This window comes from Triticum urartu, chromosome 4 (genome assembly GCF_003073215.2).
Source record: "Triticum urartu cultivar G1812 chromosome 4, Tu2.1, whole genome shotgun sequence".
Classification (NCBI taxonomy): Eukaryota; Viridiplantae; Streptophyta; class Magnoliopsida; order Poales; family Poaceae; genus Triticum; species Triticum urartu.
The window spans coordinates 567830054-567853434 of NC_053025.1; the positions used below are offsets into that span (position 1 = coordinate 567830054).

General features: G+C 44.5%; 1 long non-coding RNA gene across 1 annotated transcript; it reads right to left on the reverse strand.

The window, feature by feature from the left end:
- Positions 1-344: 344 nt before the first annotated feature.
- LOC125554177 lies at positions 345-3507 on the reverse strand. The gene is made up of 2 exons (XR_007304338.1): positions 2929-3507; positions 345-861 (listed from the first exon to the last, which is right to left on the reverse strand). It is a non-coding gene; the product is annotated as an uncharacterized LOC125554177 (long non-coding RNA).
- Between the last annotated feature and the right edge of the window lie 19874 nt (positions 3508-23381).

A 23381-nucleotide genomic window follows, 5' to 3' on the forward strand; every position in this document is an offset into this window, starting at 1 on the left:
TAGTCTTTCAGGCTTTAATCCGAGTTCGTCCATTAGAACGGAGTCGGCGGATGGTTGTCATCGACAAAATCAAAACCAGCTCCGACAAAGAAGTTGGTTGTCAGTGACAAAATCAAAGCCAGCTCCAACAAAGAAGCAGAGATGATGGCTGTGGTCGTCCGATGGTGCAAGGTTGAACCTTTATAATAAATCCACATACTTTTCCAAAAACAAAACAGTACACAAGGCTTTTTCATGCAGCTACAACACAACTCAACTCTCATCAACATAACCTTCCATTAGTTCAAGGTATCATCAGCAAGATTCCAGTACACAAGCAAATCACCAACGTTCAGAAATGCGGCGTCATATAACTGGTCATTCATTCATTCGTGCACCAGAAGTCAGTACAGACATCTAGAATCCAACACTATGAAATGGTACTACCACGATGATCCACCAATTTCCAAATTGGTTCACAGCAAACCAAAATAAACCTTACATAATATTAGTGGTAATAACCGCAGTGAAGACGGAGGGAAACTAAGGAAGAAAGATTAGTGATGGCTATAATAGTACTTCGGTAGGTAGGTATCACCATAGCTCATCCAGGACAGGTTAGTGCCTGGACGAGGTCATCGGTGTTAGTGGAGAATAGTTGCAGGAGTTGTTGATGGGCACGTGCAGACGAATGCCTCCTCTTACAAGGAGTCGCTGCGCTGGGTCTTGGCCTGAGGAGACTCAGGTTAGGTTTGCCAAGCCCCAAAGAAGAGCAGTATGCACAACTGCCGGGCTTGTGGCGGCAAGACATTGATCCATGAGCTTGAGTTGCCCTTCCCTAACATCATCAGCGGCCTTGGCTCCATTCCCCATTGCTCTACACTGCAAAAGAGCAGATGTCTTAATGAAGTGATGTTGGTAAAAGGCTGCAGCAAGCAATTTTTGTACAAAAACATAACCGGCAATAACATTTGCAATAGGCAGCTCCAGGAATAATGTGGATAAACAAGTAAGCTTAAGCAGGTACTCCCTCCGTTCCGAATTACTTGTCATAGGTACGGATGTATCTAGATGTATTTTAGTTCTAGATACATCCATTTCTGCGACGAGTAATTTGGGACGGAGGGAGTACATAATAATTCACAAAAGTAATTATGCTGGACTTGATGCCGCTTTTGCTGAAAGTCAAAGTACTCATGTTTTTATTTGTTCTACTGAAAGGCATCATGTTAGCTTGGACTGTGGTACAAGGGCAGCGAGCAGACAAGGTTTTTACCAAGCTTACCGAAGAAACATGCTGTTGGAAAATATTACGTACAAACCATCAGTGTAACAACTATCGATTTCAAATTTAGGCAATGTCCAGGAGAAAAGCACGGCCTGAGAACTTTACTGGTTAAGTTCGGCTTGATCATTTGACCACTAGGCTTGAAGGGTCCAATTCCATTACAACCAATACATAACAACTTCAACAATACAATAAGGGCAATTATTATAATTTTCACATGCCACAACCAGTCCTTCATGAATTCTGGAATATATTTTTACCACATTTCTTACTCTAATTTGAAATAGCCAAGTGAACTGATGCATGTAGAATGACTCGATTGGGTGCAAGATTGATGTTCCAATGGTTGCTTTACTCTTCTTGTCATAAAATTTTGACATGTATGCTGCTTGTATTTATGACTACAAAAGTAAAAGTAACTAGTAAACCAATAGCCCCATCGTCTTTTTTTCTCTTCAAGTTGCATATTATCAAGTGTCATTATCTGCTTTTATAGTCGTTACCATTAACAAAGGCCATTCGCAGTTGCATCTTCAATCACATCCCAAGCTATTGCTCACTCAAATTGTGAGACTGCATAGAACTATCAAAGGCAAGCGTACCAAAGGCCATATGATGGCATCTTATCTCATATAGGACAACAGGCAATATTTGGCATTCATGGTAGCATGTACAACCCCACCACCAAGAAACAATGTGCAAAACACCTTGTTATATACTCCCTAGATACATCCGTATCTAGACACATCAAAGACAAGAATTTTGGGATGGAGGTAATAGTTAACTACACATGTCAGATGTGAAGCTGAGGTGAGATGATGCTGTAATGTGAAGTGCTCCAGGTTCCAACAAAGCTCGTGGATCGTAATAGTTAACTAGTCACTTTTGTTAACTACACATTTTCAGAAGTTCAGAGTAGGCTCGTGGAACCAGCAATAGATTTATGCATCAGTACTTTTGTAATCAGATGTACATCCTACAGTATTCCAACAAAGCAGAGAAAGGTCACCACTGGAGAATGTGCGTCCTGCTCCCAAGACATTACTCACTAAACTGCCAGGATTTTACATCCACATTTTCCATGCTTGGTTTTACCGGATTAACTAGTCACTTTCCAGCTTTGTTCCGCAGGACGAACATACCCAGACCACACTGAATATGTGCAAGCTGAACTAAAGAAAATCAATTGCTAACTGTACCAATCAACTAGTACAGCAACTGGCATTTGACTTTGTGATCCGCAGCTAGATAGATCACGGATCACCACAGAGTACTAGATGCATTCATACAGCAACACTGCAAGGATCCTACAAGTCTACAACGAGAAGCATGTGCACAACAGAGTACTAGTCGCAGCAACTCCTTCAGGAGTCGCTGCAGAGACAAGGATGTCCACCAATGCACCTACAAACGATCTCGAGCAGCTTACTACCGCTAAAGCATCGTCGGGGCACCAACATTCTCCCAGAGTGATGCGGCGGCGCTCCCCTTCTCAGGAACGGAACCATCGAGGACACAAACAAAAATCCCCAGCGCCACCGCACATTCCGCTAGAGAGATCATCGCAAGCTACGCCCCCCGAAACAACCCACCAATAAGCGCACGGGCACGGAAGAAGAAAAGGCAGTGTCGCACAGCGGCGCGAGAGGGCGTTCCTGTACCTCGGAACCGGCCGCATCCGGCGAGCGCGAGCCGGCCGGAGCCCTCCGCGGCGAGGAGGCCCCGGCGCCGGTCCGATCGGGGGCCCCTGGCCGGCGACGGCGAGGGGCGAGGCGGGGAGAGCGCGATGGAAACCCTAGCCCCCCACGCGGAATGGGGGAAGAGCCGCTGCTGGTGCGATGATGGATGGCAATAGTCTCGGCCTCTCGGGGGTGGTTGTATTGAAAGGTTCTGAGATGGCAAGGACGGACGGACGGGCGACACCCTGGGCCGCAGTACCACGCCACTCCGCTTCCGGATTTCCCGCGCGAGCGCGGCGCCGTGATTTTACGCTCCTGCCCCCTCGACGTGACGACGGGACGTCGGGACGCCCCACCGCACTGCGCCAGCGCGTGGGCGAGGGCAGCGGGGTAATTTCCAGGCGCCGCCTGGCCTCGCCGGCGACAGAGGCCGCACGCACGCCTCGGTTTTACTCGCTCGCTTGTCGCGGAAACCGGAGCGGGATGGTGGGGGAGTGAATTCCAGCTGGGATGGTGGCGCGGAGAAGCAACGCGGGTCAGCTTGACGTGGGAGAGGAGGAGGGTGGCAGGGCAGAGCATTCATCAGTTTTCGTTCCCAAATGGTTCGGCGCGCATCATTGATGGTTGATGTGAGCGCGAGCGCCAGGCCCAGTAATGATGCCCTGCCCCTCTCTCCTCTCCTTCCCTGCTGCAAATGCAGTGCATCGTATCATCTCCACTGGAGTCGATTGTTTTTACTTGAAATGATAAAATCTGAGCATGGTAATCGAACGTATTTTTATGATATCTTATGTTGTGGGATGGACGGCGATTTTCTTTAGCAAGCATGCCAATTCTCGTTAAAAAAAATAAACACCGCAAAAATTTGTCATGCTTGTTAAAAAAAATTATCATCCTCGCGGAGCTTAGTTCGCCGTGCTCAAAAATATGACATTTGATTTGTAGCGAGATATTTTTTATTGGTATACTCGGGATTTTTTTCTTTTTGAAATACTTTCTCGTGCCCTAACTAGGGCAACTCCAACCTCGTGCAGCAAAACGCTCATAAATATCCAAACGTCTACAGCGTGATACGGTGTCTGAAATCCCGTAAACCAAATACAAACTCATGGGAGGCTTGGAGGGGTCTAGGCGGAGATGATTCTCGTAGATCTCCTGATACGGTATCTTGTTGAGGTAATTAGGTTGGAGGGGAAACGGGATAAAAGATTTACCCAGGTCTAGGACCTCCGTACGAGGTAAAGTCCTTTTTTGAGAACACAGTACAGACACATACGCTCATATATACGAGTATATATTCTTCCTATGAACACATATAGATCCTATTCATATGAGTATCTTCGAGGCATAGAGCCGGGATATTATCTTGAGATTGACGAAGTTATCACAGGCACCTTGTAGTCGACGGCAACTCTCCCACTAAACATGCATTGCCGGAAATTCTGAAATAAATCCAGAAATAATGCGAGCGCCGGGATTTGAACCCTAGTGGGCTGGTAATACCACTGTCCTCCTAACCATCCAACCACAGATTGATTCGCGTACGAGGTAAAATCCTATTCATACTCGCGTATATTGCAAATTGGGATGTACAAAGTACACGTATAACCGAGAGATTGTAATTGTGTATCGATTATCTCGACATCGGGTTATATAACATACCGGGACCCCTACGGTTACACGCCTAGTCGGCAATGTCGGTGGAGGGGAGTCCTCCACGGCTTTGGCTTCCTTTTCTTAGACAGTAATGATTGGATTTTTGCATCACTTTTATGGCCTATCCTAGTGACAAAAATCCCTCATATCATATACATCTTACATTTTTCATGTACATAGTGCATAGTTTTAGATATTTACCCGTTTCACCAAGCTCACTGCACAACTTCTAGATTTTATTTCTTTTTATTAGTAACTTCTAGATTTTATTTCTTTTTATTAGGTTTCCTTGAAGTGACAGTGATTCCCTAGGTTGATAGTTGTCGCACGCATTGTTTTGTGGATCCCAAAGATTATGAAGGGGGCGGGTTACGACTCAACTCCGTATAAATCTATGAAAATCACATTAGCAAATGGCCCTAAGATGTATTGTGAGCACAAAATGTGATGGCATGCTATGGGTAATGCAAGGGAAGGAGTTTCAGTTTGACATGAAAGTCATGGAGGTAGATTCGTATGAGGGGGAGACTTGTCACATAAAAAAGGACAAAGCTTGGGCTAAAATCGTAGAAGTTCAGACATCAGATTTTGGTCCTGTGGAGAGTTTGATATTAAGACATTTTACGAACTGTCAAACCGAAGAACCCATACCATGGGTCTATCGGGCTTTCCGAGACGAATCCAAGAACACACAAAATTGAAGTTCATATGGAGAAATGATGACCAAAATACGAAACACCACCGCAAACTCCAGAGAAGAAGACGGTGTGTGGTACGACCGTGGATGGTCGTATCATTGCTCGTATCACAGCTTCCCGAGGCTGCAAAATCAGCCATAGCTTGCATAATGTTTCACCGATTTCGTCTCTGTTTGTTCATATGTGATCCTTGGCAACCAAGGGAGCTATTATGAGAGGATAAGGCCTCCCCTGGATCCCATGGATGCAAGGTGAGGTGAAGGGTCTATGAAGGAGGGGCCTCCTATATGTTCACCTCCAACCCTAAGCCGCCGTGATTTGTCCCGAACAACTCCATACAACCACCGGATGGCTCTCCCTCTCATCTAGAGGGGAGGTCTCTCCCTCCATAGCTTCCTCTCCATTGGCACCACCATGAAGGCCGTGCAAGAGGAGGAGAAGGAGGCACAACCTCCACCATCCTTACTGGGTGTCAGCCTAGGCCGTGCTCGCCGGCCGCCATCTCCATCTCACTCCTTGCTACTATAATCTGTATGATTGAACATGTTGATGACATCAATGAAGCATTCATCACCAGTGCACGAACACCTTATATGATTTTGCTAGTAGCAACGTTCGGCTGGAAAGAGACACCGTCGCTAACTTGGCCAACTACTAGCAGTGTCAAAAAAATTATGGACCCTTCTACTATTACAGAACTAGCAGCGTTCCGTGGATGTAAACGTGTAGCGACCCGACGTCAGATGGTCAAGTCTCTGTGCTTCAGTGTCATCCCTGGATCGGTAATGCTGACACACACAGTACTCGAAGGATTTATAACAGAGTAGCAATCACACACTCATTACATCGAAAAGTCTCAAGAGAGAACTTATTACAATAATATGGCTTAAGGCCATCTAATGCGATAACAATGGAAGGCTTGGAAGATAAAGTGAGTCCATCAACTCTAACGGCATAGCTGAGCTGCACGGCAACGACCTAACGAACCTTACTCCTCGTCTGAAAAGTCTGCAACATAATACGTTGCAGCCTAAAAACGGGTCAGCACATGGAATATACTGGCAAAGTAACATAGTAGAGCAAGAACAGAATAATGCTATCACTACATGCATATTTGGCTGGTGGAAAGCTCTATGTTTATAGTTTTGCGTAAAGCCAATTTTTTCCTACAACAAAGGAATAGATTTTTAATTTAACTATCATGGTGGTTGAACAATATTGAGAAGGTAACCCCAACTCAATCCCAAATTAAAGTAGTTAACAACCCAACAATATTAATTAAAAGTGATGAGATACATGTGATAACCCAAGTACTAGATACTCAAATTTGTCCATAACCGGGGACACGACTAACCATGGTTAGATTGTACACTCTGCAGAGGTTTGCCCATTTTTCCCCACAAGACCCGATCGCCTCAGTTGGATTTCTCGCACTACATGGTGTTTGAGAAACGGATGACCGAGACACAGTCTTTCAGAAACATTAACTCTTTACTCCGGGTAGACCATACCAAACCTACAAAACCCACTACCTGCTGATCTACCTCTTCAAGAGCTTCACGTAACTTACTCAACTATGCTAGAGCCCATAATAGCTTGTGGCTGCACACGGAAGTTTCTAGCATGAATCATCCTAGTTCCCTTTGAGCCTGGGTGGCGGTCCATAGGAAGATCACACGGGTACCCCGGGATTTCCAAAAAAACAGACAACACTGGGTTCCCCAGGTGCCTCAATCCACCCAGATGTTAATTTAAGTTGCCACCTTAAGTTGAACCATTAATTAACAATCTCACATCTGTCATGGATTTCACTCAAACCCAAAGCACATCTACGAGCATAACATAGCATAGTGTAGCAATATAAACAACGCGTAGAAGTAACTCCCAAGGGTTTGATAGTAACAGGGCAATGGGTTCTACCTCAACAACTACTTCCCAACCCACAAGTTAATGACATCCTAGTCATGCAATGTTTGAGGATTGAAACTAATGCATAAAAACTGGGTATGAAAAGAGTATGATCAATGTGTTACTTGCCTTGCTGACGATCCGTGAAACCTAGAGACTCGTAGTAACACGCTTCGCACTCCGGGTGTTCTATCGCAAACAAACAATAACATACATAAGCGACAAGCCAAAATGCACAAGCAAAACTCAAATAAGAGAGGTTGACCAGAAAGTTCAACTTAAGAACTCCGGTACGCAAAAAGAATCAAATCGAACGGAGCAACGAAACTCAAACGGCGAAAGAAACAAGATTCGTTTACTAATCTAGACTTAGGTCAAATTTTACAGTAGCAAAAACTTGTGCAAGTTGGTTAAACAGAAAGAGGGTCTCGAGACGAAGAACTAGGCGCTTGAATCTCCTGATTCCGACTAACGAGCGAAAAGATAAACATAAACTAAGATCGGATCAGAAATCGCGTTCGAAAATAATCACAGATTAATCCGATAAAAAGAAAGCTGACGAACAGACTAACGAACGAGCATTCGTTAACTGTAACTAACGGGCGAAAACCGTTTGTTAAAGCGAACGTACGGACGAACGCCCGCTAATTAGAAGAACCGAGAAAACCCGGCGAACCGATCTAAAAAAACGAACTAGGGTTTTCTAGAAAAACCAAACGGTTTTTTTTAAAAAAACCGGTGGCTCGGAATCCGGCGCGGTACCTCCGGCGAGGGGCTCCGGTGAGGCGGGGTTGGGCGGCGGGGCTCGGCGGGCGGCGCGGGCGGCGGCTCGGGCGGCGGCGGTGGTGTGGTGGTGGTGGGGGGGCTTGGTGGCGGCTTTAAAGGGGGGGCGGTGACTTGGAGTAGGGGGCAAGGCGCGGCGGCGGCGGCAGCGGCGCACGCGCGCAAGGAAGGCGGCGGCGGCGACTTGGCCGGCGGCCCGGCTGGGTTTCGGCCCAGTCGGCTAGAGAGATGTTTTTTAAACAATTTCGCCGACAGAAATAAAATCCTAGAAAATAAAATAAAAATCTAAATGCCAAAACAAATTTTCACCGTCTAAATAAAATATTTAGAACAAGATGAACATTTTCTTGGCCCTAAAATGCAATTTTGAAAAAACATGCAATTTTTCTAATTGCAAATAAAATCAAATAAATGATTTTAATATTTTTCCTCCAATATTTCAATTATTTTGGAGAAGTCATATTATCTCCTCTCATTTATTTTAAAATGAAATATTTTTCGGAGAGAAAAATTATTAAAATCAAAAATCATCGTTTCATTATTTGATAAAAATCAAATATGAAAACTGGGAAATCCCCAACTCTCTCCGAGGGTCCTTGAGTTGCTTAGGATTTCAAGGATTGCGGAACGAAGATGCAATAAAATATGATATGCATGAATGACCTATGTATAACATTCCAAATTGAAATTTTGGGATGTTACAAACCTACCCCCCTTAAGATGAATCTCGCCCTCGAGATTTGGGTTGGCTCGAAAATAGGTGTGGGTGGTCTTTGCGGAGATCATCCTCTCGTTCCCAGGTGGCTTCATCCTCGGTATGGTGGCTCCACTGAACTTTGCAAAACTTGATAACCTTGCTACGGGTGACTCGGCTGGCAAACTCAAGAATCTTAACTGGCTTCTCCTCATAAGTCAAATCACCGTCCGACTGAATCACCTCCAAGGGTACTGTATCTCTTAACGGTATATCGGCCATCTCAGCATGACACTTCTTCAACTGTGAAACGTGAAACACATTGTGAACTCCTGACAATCCCTCAGGTAACTCCAACTTGTAGGCAACTTCTCCCATCCGTTCCAAAACATGATACGGTCCTACAAATCTTGGGGCTAACTTTCCCTTAACTCCAAAACGTTGTACTCCTCGTAAAGGTGATACTCGCAAATATGCTCTGTCTCCAATTTCATATGTTACCTCCTTGCGTTTCGAATCTGCATAACTCTTCTGCCTGGACTGAGCAATCTTCAATCTATCACGAATCAGTTTAACCTTCTCCTCAGACTCCTTGATCAAGTCTGGTCCAAACAACCGCCGGTCTCCTACCTCATCCCACATCAACGGCGTTCTGCACCTGCGTCCATACAGGGCTTCAAACGGTGCCATCTTCAAACTGGCTTGGTAGCTATTGTTGTACGAGAACTCTGCGTAAGGCAAATTGTCATCCCAGCTAGATCCATAATCTAGCGCACAGGCTCTCAACATGTCTTCTAGTATCTGGTTGACTCTCTTGGTCTGTCCATCCGTCTGCGGGTGAAACATTGTACTGAACTCCAATCTCGTTCCCAAAGTCTGATGTAACTGATGCCAAAACTTTGAGGTAAACTGTGTTCCTCTATCTGATACGATGGTCCTCGGAACTCCATGCAGACATACGATCCTGGACATATATATCTTGGCCAACTTCGCACTTGTATATGTGGTTTTCACTGGGATAAAGTGAGCCACTTTGGTCAAGCGATCGACTACTACCCATATAAAATCATATCTTGCTTTGGTTCTGGGCAATCCGGTGATAAAATCCATGCCAAGTTTATCCCACTTCCATTCGGGTATCGGCATAGGCTGTAACAATCCTACTGGTTTCTGATGCTCTGCCTTCACTCTTTGACAAACATCACATACGGCTACATACTCGGCGATATCCTTCTTCATACCAGTCCACCAGAAACGTTCCTTCAAATCCAAATACATCTTGGTGTTTCCGGGGTGTATCGAGTATGGTGAGTCATGAGCCTCCTGAAGTATTAACTTCCTGATCTCTGGGTTGTTGGGCACATAAACTCGATCCTCAAACCACAAAGTATCGTGCTCATCCTCACAAAAACCTTTGGCCTCTCCTTTGCTCATCTTCTCCTTTATCTCAGCAATCTCTTTGTCATCCTTCCGAGCTTCTCGAATCTTGCCTAATAATGTAGACTGAACCTCCATTGTTGCAACGAAACCTCTTGGAACAATCTCCAATCGAAGTTCCATGATATCCTCTGCTAACTCATTCGGCAATCCCTTACTTTCATGGATATTGGCATAACTCTTTCGGCTCAAAGCGTCTCCTACGACATTGGCCTTTCTTGGATGATAGTGTAGCTTCATGTCGTAATCCTTTATAAGCTCCAACCATCTGCTCTGCCTAAGGTTCAGCTCCTTCTGTGTGAAGATGTACTTCAAACTCTTATGATCCGTGTACACATCACAACGGTTTCCAATAAGGTAATGTCTCCAAGTCTTCAACGTATGCACTACGGCTGCTAGCTCCAAATCATGCGTGGCATAGTTCAACTCATGAGGTTTTAGTTGTCGTGAGGCATACGAAACAACTCTTCCGTCCTGCATAAGCACACATCCAAGTCCTAAGTGAGAGGCGTCGCAATACACTTGGAAATCCTTATGTATATCTGGCAGTGTTAGCACTGGGGCTGTAGTCAAACGTTTCTTCAACTCCTGGAAACTTGCCTCGCAATCTTCCGTCCATTTAAACTTAGTGTCCTTCTTCAATAGTTCAGTAATTGGCTTCACAATCTTGGAAAAATTCTCAATGAATCTTCAGTAGTATCCTGCGAGTCCAAGGAAACTGCGGATCTCGCTAACTGAAGTGGGTGCCAACCATTCAGTGACTGACTGAACCTTGTTGGGGTCTACTGCTATACCTTCTCCTGATATAACATGTCCAAGGAATCCGACTTCCTTCAACCAAAATTCGCATTTGCTAAACTTAGCATACAACTGATGTTCCCTGAGTTTCTCGAGAACTAACCGCAAATGCTCTTTGTGCTCCTCTTCACTCTTCGAGTATACCATAATATCATCAATGAACACCACAACAAACTTGTCCAAATATTCCATGAACACCTTGTTCATCATGCTCATAAAATAGGCAGGGGCGTTAGTCAGTCCAAACGACATGACTATATACTCGTATAATCCATACCGCGTGGTGAACGCTGTCTTTGGTATATCCTTCTCTCGAATTTTCAACTGATGATATCCCGATCGTAGATCGATCTTCGAAAACTCCTTGCAGCTGATCAAACAGATCATTGATCATCGGCAGTGGGTACTTGTTCTTAATCGTCACTTCATTCAAAGCTCGATAATCAACAACCATCCTTAGGGATTTATCCTTCTCAACCAAAAGTACTGGGGCTCCCCAAGGTGACGAGCTTCTTCGAATGTAACCTTTCTCCAATAGCTCCTTGATCTATTTCTTAATTTCCTCCAGATCATTTGCTTCTGGAAAAACATCCGGGTAGTCCTTTACTATAGGAACTTCCTCCTGAACAACTCCCGTGAGGGCATTCACTTGGCTCCTCCTAGGCACATGCCTAGATACATACTTAATCTTTTTTCCCTCCGGGGTGGTGAGATAAATCGACTTACTAGCACAGTCAATACTTCCTCCATACCTTGACATCCAGTCCATACCTAATATCACATCCAATCCTTGTGACTCCAAGATAATTAGGTCGGACGGAAAAACATGTGTGCCAATGGTTAGGGGTATCTGGTCGCACCATCGGCTAGCCATGTACTCTGCTCTGGGTGAACTCACTAGGAGAGGGGTCCTAAGGGTTTGGGTTGGTAGTTTAAACTTTTCCACGAATCCCATTGATATGTATGAATGCGATGCACCAGTGTCGAAAATAACAAGAGTGGTAAATGACTTAACCAAAAACTTACCTATTACCGCGTCCGGCTGCTCTTCAACCTCCTCCACGTTAACGTGGTTAACTTGTCCTTTGTTGAATGGATTAGGCTTCTTCCCAGCGCTTCCATTTCCGTTTCCATTCCTTCCTTCGGGACAATCATTGGCATAGTGCCCTGTCTTCCCGCACTTAAAGCAAGTAACTTGACTTAGGTCTCTTTTAGCGGGTGTGGCTAGGTTGGAGCAGTTCTAATTGTTGTTAGCTCCGTTCCCATTTCCGTTCTTAGCACCATTGTGATTATGCGATCCTCCTCCAGTGTGGTTGTGACCTCCATGGTTATGAACAAGTCCTCCCGAATTCGGGGTTAGGCGAGGCTTTTGCTGAGCTCCTGAGTTATACTTCCCTTGTCCGTACTTCCTCTTACGGCTCTCAATCTGCTGTTGCTTCCCTTTAATCATAAGAGCCTTATCTACCAACTCCTGGTAGTTGTTGAAGGTTGCTACCATCAACTGCATGCTCATCTCATCATTTAGCCCTTCCATAAACTTCTCCTGCTTAGCGGCATCTGTGGCCACATCATCAGGGGCATAACGAGATAACTTGCTAAACTCATTCACGTACTGAGCCACAGTACGGTTCCCCTGGCGTAAGTTGCGGAACTCCCGCTTCTTCATGTGCATAGCTCCAGTTGAGACATGGGCTGTGCGGAAAGCTTGCTGAAACTGGTCCCAAGTGACATTGGCTACAGGAAAAGTGGTCGTGTAATTCTCCCACCATGAGGCTGCTGGTCCATCCAACTGGTGTGCGGCAAAGCGCACCTTCTCAGCATCTGTGCAACCTGCGGTGGTCAACTCCCTTCCAATACGGTGTAGCCAATCATCAGCAATTATAGGCTCGGTGCTACTGGAAAACACCGGTGGCTGTAACCTCAGAAAACGGGCTAGGTTGTCAACCAGTGGTGGTGGTGGTGGATTGTTGTTGTTGTTATTGTTGCCTTGGTTCTGAACTAACAACTGCATCAGGGTATTGTGCTGCTGGATCAACCGAGTGAGCTCTGGTGGGAAAGCAAAACCGGTGTCACATCTCGGAGGCATCTGATGGGTTTAGAGGGGAGAGATCAGAATAGAATGAGGTCTAATGAGAAAGCACTACCCATATGCACATGAAACAAACACAATCATTTCACTCAATCAAGCAAGCAAGGGCATACAAGCGGTCTAGAACTATCGTAAAAGTGCTCAACTACTACTGATTACATGGGGAATACTAATAATATATGGTGGTCATCTTAGAAATTTTGATCGGTGGAAGACTCCATGATGTCTGCTCCAGCTTCGTCTTCAAAGTCATCCTCACTAGGATCTGAATCGGTGTCGTCGATGATGAGGAAGTCCTCGGGGCGAATCTCATTGGGTTCTTCATCTTCTTCTACTCATGTGGGGTCTCCCATGAATACTCCGATCTTCTTAACTAGGTCGTCATTCTTCTCCAGTAGTGTCTTGATTTCCTCCTCATATCCATCGCGTGTAAACTTGAGTTCTTCCTCCAGCTCGATGATCCTAGTCTTCGCCTTCTTCAAGTCCATCATGTCCGCGCACATCTGGTTCTCCTGACGTCGAATGTGCTGGTTTAACTCCTGGATGAAAGCTGCAATGGATCTATCCTTCTTAGTGCTAATCACTTCCCATTGCTCATTGCGGCGCCCACATATTTGGTAGATAGTGTCCTTGAGATCCCTGTGATACACTTCTCCAATGCGTCCCATGGTAATGTGAGCTGCCATACTCTTTCCTAAACTCCAGGTTGGTGCGTCGAAGGAAAATTCTATGTGTTTAGAGGTTGGCGAGAACGTCCTTCCTGGAACTTGTACTTGAATCATCCAGCGCTCCTCTTCTGGTAGGGTGGCGTTGTACGTCCCGGTGAAGCTTGGTATTCCAATGTTCAAGTACCTAGTGACTTCCTTCAAGTGACGTCCAAAAGGTGTGTCTTCATCCGGTTGTGCAAACTTGTTCTTCATCTCCGTCATCCTAAAGAGTAGAAAATGGAGAGGAGTTAGAAATGAGTAGAGAAGAGTGACCTACGGTTTATCTTAGTGGTCATGTCCTACACTCAACGTGTGCTCTGATACCATCTTGTAGCGACCGGACCTCAGATGGTCAAGTCTCTGTGCTTCAGTGTCATCCCTGGATCGGTAATGCTGATACACACAGTACTCGAAGGATTTATAACAGAGTAGCAATCACACACTCATTACATCGAAAAGTCTCAAGAGAGAACTTATTACAATAATATGGCTTAAGGCCATCTAATGCGATAACAACGGAAGGCTTGGAAGATAAAGTGAGTCCATCAACTCCAACGACATAGCTGAGCTGCACGGCAACGACCTAACGAACCTCACTCCTCGTCTGAAAAGTCTGCAACATAATATGTTGCAACCTGAAAACGGGTCAGCACATGGAATATGCTGGCAAAGTAACATAGTAGAGCAAGAACAGAATAATGCTATCACTACATGTATATTTGGCTGGTGGAAAGCTCTATGTTTATAGTTTTGCGTAAAGCCAATTTTTCCCTACAACAAAGGAATAGATTTTTAATTTAACTATCATGGTGGTTGAACAATATTGAGAAGGTAACCCCAACTCAATCCCAAATTAAAGTAGTTAACAACCCAACAATATTAATTAAAAGTGATGAGATACATGTGATAACCCAAGTACTAGATACTCAAATTTGTCCATAACCGGGGACACGGCTAACCATGATTAGATTCTACACTCTACAGAGGTTTGCGCACTTTTCCCCACAAGACCCGATCGCCTCCGTTGGATTTCTCACACTACATGGTGTTTGAGAAATGGATGGCCGAGACACAGTCTTTCAGAAACATTAACTCTTTACTCCGGGTAGACCATACCAAACCTACAAAACCCACTACCTGCTGATCTACCTCTTCAAGAGCTTCGTGTAACTTACTCAACTATGCTAGAGCCCATAATAGCTTGTGGCCGCACACGGAAGTTTCTAGCATGAATCATCCTAGTTCCCTTTGAGCCTGGGTGGCGGTCCATAGGAAGATCACACGGGTACCCCGGGATTTCCAAAAAAACAGACAACACTGGGTTCCCCAGGTGCCTCAATCCACCCAGATGTTAATTTAAGTTGCCACCTTAAGTTGAACCACTAATTAACAATCTCACATCTGTCATGGATTTCACTCAAACCCAAAGCACGTCTACGAGCATAGCATAGCAATATAAACAACGCGTAGAAGTAACTCCCAAGGGTTTGATAGTAACAGGGCAATGGGTTCTACCTCAACAACTACTTCCCAACCCACAAGTTAATGACATCCTAATCATGCAATGTTTGAGGATTGGAACTAATGCATAAAAACTGGGTATGAAAAGAGTATGATCAATGTGTTACTTGCCTTGCTGACGATCCGCGAAACCTAGAGAATCGTAGTAACACGCTTCGCACTCCGGGTGTTCTATCTCAAACAAACAATAACATACATAAGCGACAAGCAAAAATGCACAAGCAAAACTCAAATAAGAGAGGTTGACCAGAAAGTTCAACTTATGAACTCCGGTACGCAAAAAGAATCAAATCGAACGGAGCAACGAAACTCAAACGGCGAAAGAAACAAGATCCGTTTACTAATCTGGACTTAGGTCAAATTTTACAGTAGCAAAAACTTGTGCAAGTTGGTTAAACATAAAGAGGGTCTTGAGACGAAGAACTAGGCGCTTGAATTGCCTGATTCCGACTAACGAGCGAAAAGATAAACATAAACTAAGATCGGATCAGAAATCACGTTCGAAAATAATCGCAGATTAATCCGATAAAAAGAAAACTGACGAACAGACTAAAGAACGAGCGTTCGTTAACTGTAGCTAACGGGCGAAAACCATTCGTTAAAACGAACGTACGGACGAACGTCCACTAATTAGAAGAACCGAGAAAACCCAGCGAACTGATATAAAAAACGAACTAGGGTTTTGTAAAAAAACCGAACGATTTTTTCTAAAAAACCGGCAGCTCGGAATCCGGCGCGATACCTCTAGCGAGGGGCTCCGGCGAGGCGGGGTTGGGCGGCAGGGTGGCGGGGCTCGGCGGCGGCTGCGGGCGGCGGGGCTGCGGTGGCGGCGGCGGTGGTGTGGTGGTGGGAGGGGGGGCTTCGCGGCGGCTTTAAAGGGGGGGTGACTTGGAGTAGGGGGCAAGGCGCGGCGGCGGAGGAGTCCGGCTCGGACTCCTCGTCCGAGTCGGCGGCGGCGGCGCACGCGCGCGAGGAAGGCGGCGGCCCGGCTGGGTTTCGGCCCAGTCGGTTGGAGAGTTTTTTTTAAACAATTTTGCCGACAGAAATAAAATCCTAGAAAATAAATAAAAATCTAAAAATGCCAAAACAAATTTTCACCGTCTAAATAAAATATTTAGAACAAGATGAACATTTTCTTGGCCCTAAAATGCAATTTTGAAAAAACATGCAATTTTTCTAATTGCAAATAAAATCCAAATAAAATCAAATAAATGATTTTAATATTTTTCCTCCAATATTTCAATTATTTTGGAGAAGTCATATTATCTCCTCTCATTTATTTTAAAATGAAATATTTTTCGGAGAGAAAAATTATTAAAATCTAAAATCCTCGTTTCATTATTTGATAAAAATCAAATATGAAAACCGGGAACTCACCAACTCTTTCCGATGGTCCTTGAGTTGCTTAGGATTTCAAGGATTGCGGAACAAAGATGCAATAAAATATGATATGCATGAATGACCTACGTATAGCATTCCAAATTGAAAATTTGGGATGTTACAAAACGATGCTAGTAGTGTACACAAAGGGAGCTACCATGCCATGAAACACTAGTGGTGTTTGACAAAGGGGTACCCGCAAGATGGCAGTAAACTAGCAGCGTTTGGCATGTAGGGGACGCCACAAAACTAAGTTGCATCACCATATTGGCCCACAGCATGTTTGGGTTTAAACAATCAACAACAGTTAAGCAGATAGAATGATGCTAATAACGTACACATAGGGGTGTATCAATTTGTTGCGTGCTGCTAACGTGTTCTCAAATATGAAAAAAGTGATGCTTGGCGAACAAACGCCGATGAGCCATGAACATATCTCATAATTTTTGTGTAACGCACTGAGGGCTTGTTTGGGTTAAAGGAAAGGAAAACATAGGATTGGAGAAGAACGTTGGAAATGAAGAGGAATGCAGTTGTAGAACATAGGAAAGAAAATGGCTACACCTCCATGTAGAGTTGGTGTTCGGGACAGAGAAAAGGTGACCATAGGAAATCAACCGATGTGGGTCCCGAGCGGTATATTTTAAATATTGAAAAAGATCCTAGCTTCAATTCCCATATGATTACTTCCTTTGGTGATCCGGAAATGGAATAGAAAGGATTCTCACATTTTCCCCCAGAGGTGACCCTGAGTTGTCGAACCCACGGGAGGACGGTGCCCCTTTAAGCTAGGGTCTCAAACAAACTTTTGCTAAAGAGTTTATTCCAGCATTTGACTGGATCATAATTCAAACTGGCTCATGAAGAACACTTAGAGCATCTCCAGCTGCACCCCCAATAGGCCCCCATGCCCCCTTTTTGTCGCCGGCGCCAATAATTCGGCCCAGCCGCGCCCCTAGAAGCCCAATTTTCGCCGGCTCGGGCCGATTTTGGCGCCGAAAGACCCAGGCGAACCCGGCGCGTTGGGGGGCATCGGGGAAACAGATTTTGGTGAAAACGGGAATGGGCCCGCCGAGTCAGCGACTCGCCACCTTCGTCGTCCTCATCGCCTTGGTTCTCGCAGGAATCAATGCCAAGGCTGTTGCGCTGGTCGGCCTTCCATTGATGCCTCACGGGCAGCGCAGTGAAGGCGCCATGACGCGCGTCCCGCCACGCGGCACCCGACGGAGTAGGTCGCCGCCACCAACGGCGTCGAGCCCTGCGGTCGGCTCAACTCCGATGTGAAGGAAATATGCCCTAGAGGCAATAATAAAGTTGTTATTTATATTTCCTTATATCATGATAAATGTTTATTATTCATGCTAGAATTGTATTAACCGGAAACTTAGTACAAGTGTGAATACATAGACGAACAAAGTGTCACTAGTATGCCTCTACTTGACTAGCGCGTTAATCAAAGATGGTTATGTTTCCTAACCATATACATGAGTTGTCATTTGATTAACGGGATCACATCATTAGAGAATGATATGATTGACTTGACCCATCCGTTAGCTTAGCACGATGATCGTTTAGTTTACTGCTATTGCTTTCTCCATAACTTATACATGTTCCTATGACTATGAGATTATGCAACTCCCAAATACCGGAGGAACACTTAGTGTGCTATCAAACGTCACAACGCAACTGGATGACTATAAAGATGCTCTATAGGTGTCTTCGTTGGTGTTTGTTGAGTTGGCATAGATCGATATTAGGATTTGTCACTCCGTGTTTCGGAGAGGTATCTCTGGGCCCTCTCGGTAATGCACATCACTATTAGCCTTGCAAGCAATGTAACTAATGTGTTAGTTACGGGATGTAGCATTACGGAATGAGTAAAGAGACTTGCCGATAACGAGATTGAACTAGGTATTGAGTTACCGACGATCGAATCTCGTGCAAGTAACATACCGATGACAAAGGGAACAACGTATATTGTTATGCGGTTTGACCGATAAAGATCTTCGTAGAATATGTAGGAACCAATATGAGCATCCAGGTTCTGCTATTGGTTATTGATCGGAGATGAGTCTCGGTCATGTCTACATAGTTCTCGAACCCGTAGGGCCCGCATGCTTAACGTTCGGTGACAATCGGTATTATGAGTTTATGTGTTTTGATGTGCCGAAGGTAGTTCGGAGTCTCGGATATGTTCACGTACATGACGAGGAGTCTCGGAATGGTCAAGACATAAAGATCGATATATTGGAAGGCTATGTTTGGACGTCGGAATGGTTCCAGGTGAGTTCGGGCATATACCGGAGTACCGGGAGGTTACCGGAACCCCCCAGGAAGTATATCGGCCTTATTGGGCCATAGTGGGAGAGAGGAGAAGGAAGCCTAGGAGGGGGCGCATCCCGAAGCCCAATCCGAATTGGGTGGGGGGCCGGCCCCCCTTTCCTTCCCCCTCTCTCCCCCTTCCTTCCTCTCCTAATCCAACTAGGGAAGGGGGGGGGATCCTACTCCCGGTGGGAGTAAGACTCCCCTTGGGCGCGCCATAGAGGGGCCGGCCCTCCCCCTCCTCCACTCCTTTATATATGGGGAGGCACCCCATAGACACACAAGTTGATCTCTTAGTAGCGTGCGGTGCCCCCTTCATAGATTTCCACCTCGGTCATATTGTTGTAGTGCTTAGGCGAAGCCCTGCATCGGTAACTTCATCATCACCATCATCACGCCATCGTGCTGACGAAGCTCTCCCCCGACACTCAGCTAGATCTAGAGTTCGTGGGACGTCATCGAGCTGAACGTGTGCAGATCGTGGAGGTGTCGTACCTTCGGTGCTAGGATCGGTCGGATCATGAAGACGTACGACTACATCAACCGCGTTGTCATAACGCTTCCGCTTACGGTCTACGAGGGTACGTAGACATACTCTCCCCTCTCATTGCTATGCATCACCTAGATGGATCTTGAGTGTGCATAGGATTTTTTTTTGAAATTACTGCGTTCCCCAATAGTGGCATCCGAGCCTGGTCTATGCATAGATGTTATATGCATGAGTAGAACACAAAGGAGTTGTGGGCGTGGGTATATACATATTGCTTGTCGTCACTAGTTGATTCTTGATTCAGCGGTATTGTTGGATGAAGCGGCTCAGACCGACATACGCGTACGCTTACGCGAGACTGGTTCTACCGACGTGCTTCGCACAGAGGTGGCTGGTGGGTGTCAGTTTCTCCAACTTTAGTTGAATCGGATTCAATGAACAGGGTTCTTTCTGAAGATAAAAAGCAATCACTATACCGTGTTGTGGTTTTTGATGCGTAGGTAAGAACGGTTCTTGCTCAGCCCGTAGCACCCACGTAAAACTTCCAACAACAAAGTAGAGGACGTCTAACTTGTTTTTGCAGGGCATGTTGTGATGTGATATGGTCAAGAAATGATGCTAAATTTTATTGTATGAGATGATCTTGTTTTGTAACGGAGTTATCGGCAACTGGCAGGAGCCATATGGTTGTCACTTTATTGTATGAAATGCAATCGCCATGTAATTGCTTTACTTTATATCTAAGCGGCAGTGATAGTCGTAGAAGCAATGGTTGGTGAGACGACAACGATGCTTCGATGGAGATCAAGGTGTCAAGCCGGTGATGATGGTGATCATGACGGTGCTTTGGAGATGGAGATCAAAGGTACAAGATGGTGATGGTCATATCATATCACTTATATTGATTGCATGTGATGTTTATCCTTTATGCATCTTATTTTGCTTAGTTCGGCGGTAGCATTATAAGATGATCTCTCACTAAATTTCAAGGTATAAGTGTTCTCCCTCAGTATGCACCGTTGCTACAGTTCATCGTGTCGAGACACCACGTGATGATCGAGTGTGATAAGCTCTACGTTCACATACAACGGGTGCAAGCCAGTTTTTGCACACGCAAAAAACTCGGGTTAAACTTGACGAGCCTAGCATATGCAGATATGGCCTCGGAACACTGAGACCGAAAGGTCGAGCATGAATCATATAGTAGATATGATCAACATAGTGATGTTCACCATTGAAAGCTACTCCATCTCACGTGATGTCCGGACATGGTTTAGTTGATTTGGATCACGTGATCACTTAGATGATTAGGAGGTATGTCTATCTAAGTGGGAGTTCTTTAGTAATTTGATTAATTAAACTTTAATTTATCATGAACTTAGTACCTGATAGTGTTTTGCATGTCTATGTTGTTGTAGATAGATGGCCCGTGTTGTTGTTCCGTTGAATTTTAATGCGTTCTTAAAGAAAGCTAAGTTGAAATATGGTGATAGCAATTACACGGACTAGATCTGTAACTTGAGGATTATCCTCATTGCTGCACAGAATAATTACGTCCTGGAAGCACCCCTAGGTGACAAACCCGCTGCAGGAGCAACGCCAGATGTTATGAACACCTGGTAGAGCAAAGCTGATGACTACCCGATAGTTCAGTGTGCCATGCTTTATGGCTTAGAACCGGGACTTCAACGACGTTTTGAATTTCATGGAGCATATAATAAGACTACTAAAAAAATAATAAAACAAGAAAAAAATTTGAACGATTAAATTACTGCTCCCGAATATTCAACTGACCGATTAATTTCTTATAACGTACTCTATTTTTCTTTGCCAAATAAGCCAGCAAACGTCGACGTTTTCCCAAAAGTCTTCGTAGACCTCTTTCCGATGAAAAATCTTTTTTGTGTAATTCCAAATGTGAAGCAAGTCTCCGTATCTTATTGGTGAAACTGAATACTTGAAATTCAACAGAACCCCTGTTTTCTTCTTTTTCTTCAATTTTCTATTGAATCGGATTCTAAAATCATTGCTTAAAGTGGAAACCTGCATAAAAGAGGACTCCACTTATAGACATTAAGGATATTATAGTATAGATCTAGCCTGACTCCACCCTCCTTAATGCATATATACTTTGTGAGATGTTCCAGGAGTTGAAGTTAATATTTCAAGCAAATGCTCGGATTGAGAGATATGAATTCTCCAATAAGTTCTACAGCTGCAAAATGGAGGTGAATAGTTCTGTCAGTGAACATATACTCAGAATGTCTGGGTACCACAACCACTTGACTTAGCTGGGAGTTAATCTTCCTGATGATAGTGTCATTGACAGAGTTCTTCAATCACTGCCACCAAGCTACAAGAGCTTCATGATGAACTATAATATGCAAGGGATGGATAAGACGATTCCCGAGCTCTTCGCAATGCTAAAGGCTGCGGAGGTAGAAATAAAGAAGGAGCATCAAGTGTTGATGGTCTACAAGACCACCCGTTTCAAGAAAAAGGGTAAAGGGAAGAAGGGGAACTTCAAGAAGAACGGCAAGCAAGTTGCTGCTCAAATGAAGAAGCCCAAGTCTGGACCTAAGCCTGAGACTGAGTGCTTCTACTGCAAAGGGACTGGTCACTGGAAGCGGAACTGCCTCAAGTATTTGGCGGAGAAGAAGGATGGCAAAGTGAAAGGTATATTTGATATACATGTTATTGATGTGTACCTTACTAATGCTCGTAGTAGCGCCTGGGTATTTGATACTGGTTCTGTTGGTAATATTTGCAACTCGAAACAGGGGCTACAGATTAAGCGAAGATTGGCTAAGGACGAGGTGACGATGCGCGTGGGAAATGGTTCCAAAGTCGATGTGATCGCCGTCGGTACGCTACCTCTACATCTACCTTCGGGATTAGTTTTAGACCTAAATAATTGATATTTGGTGCCAGCGTTGAGCATGAACATTATATCTGGATCTTGTTTGATGCGAGACGGTTATTCATTTAAATCAGAGAATAATTGTTGTTCTTTTTATATGAGTAATATCTTTTATGGTCATGCACCCTTGATGAATGGTCTATTTTTACTAAACCTTGTAGTGATACACATGTTCATAGTATTGAAGCCAAGAGATATAAGTTTAATAATGATAGTGCAACTTATTTGTGGCACTGCCGTTTAGGTCATATTGGTATAAAGTGCATGAAGACACTCCATGCTGATGGACTTTTGGAATCACTTGATTATGAATCACTTGATGCTTGCGAACCATGCCTCATGGGCAATATGACTAAGACTCCGTTCTTCGGAACAATGGAGCGAGCAACAGACTTGTTGGAAATAATACATACTGATGTATGCGGTCCGATGAGTATTGATGCTCGCGGAGGGTATCTTTATTTTCTTACCTTCACAGATGATTTGAGCAGATATGGGTATATCTACTTGATGAAACATAAGTCTGAAACATTTGAAAAGTTCAAAGAATTTCAGAGTGAAGTGGAAAATCATCATAACAAGAAAATTAAGTTTCTACGATCTGATCGTGGAGGAGAATATTTGAGTTACGAGTTTGGTCTTCATTTGAAACAATGTGAAATAGTTTCGCAACTCACGCCACCTGGAACACCATAGCGTAATGGTGTGTCCGAATGTTGTAACCGCACTTTATTAGATATGGTGTGATCTATGATGTCTCTCACTAATTTACCACTATCATTTTGGAGTTGTGCTTTAGAGACGACTGCATTCATGTTAAATAGTGCACCATCAAAATCTGTTGAGACGACACCTTATGAACCGTGGTTTGGCAAGAAACCAAAGTTGTCGTTTCTTAAAGTTTGGGGCCACGATGCTTATGTGAAAAAGCTTCAACCTGATAAGCTCGAACCCAAATCGGAGAAATGTGTCTTCATAGGATACCCAGAGGAGACTGTTGGGTACACCTTCTATCACAGATCCGAAGGCAAG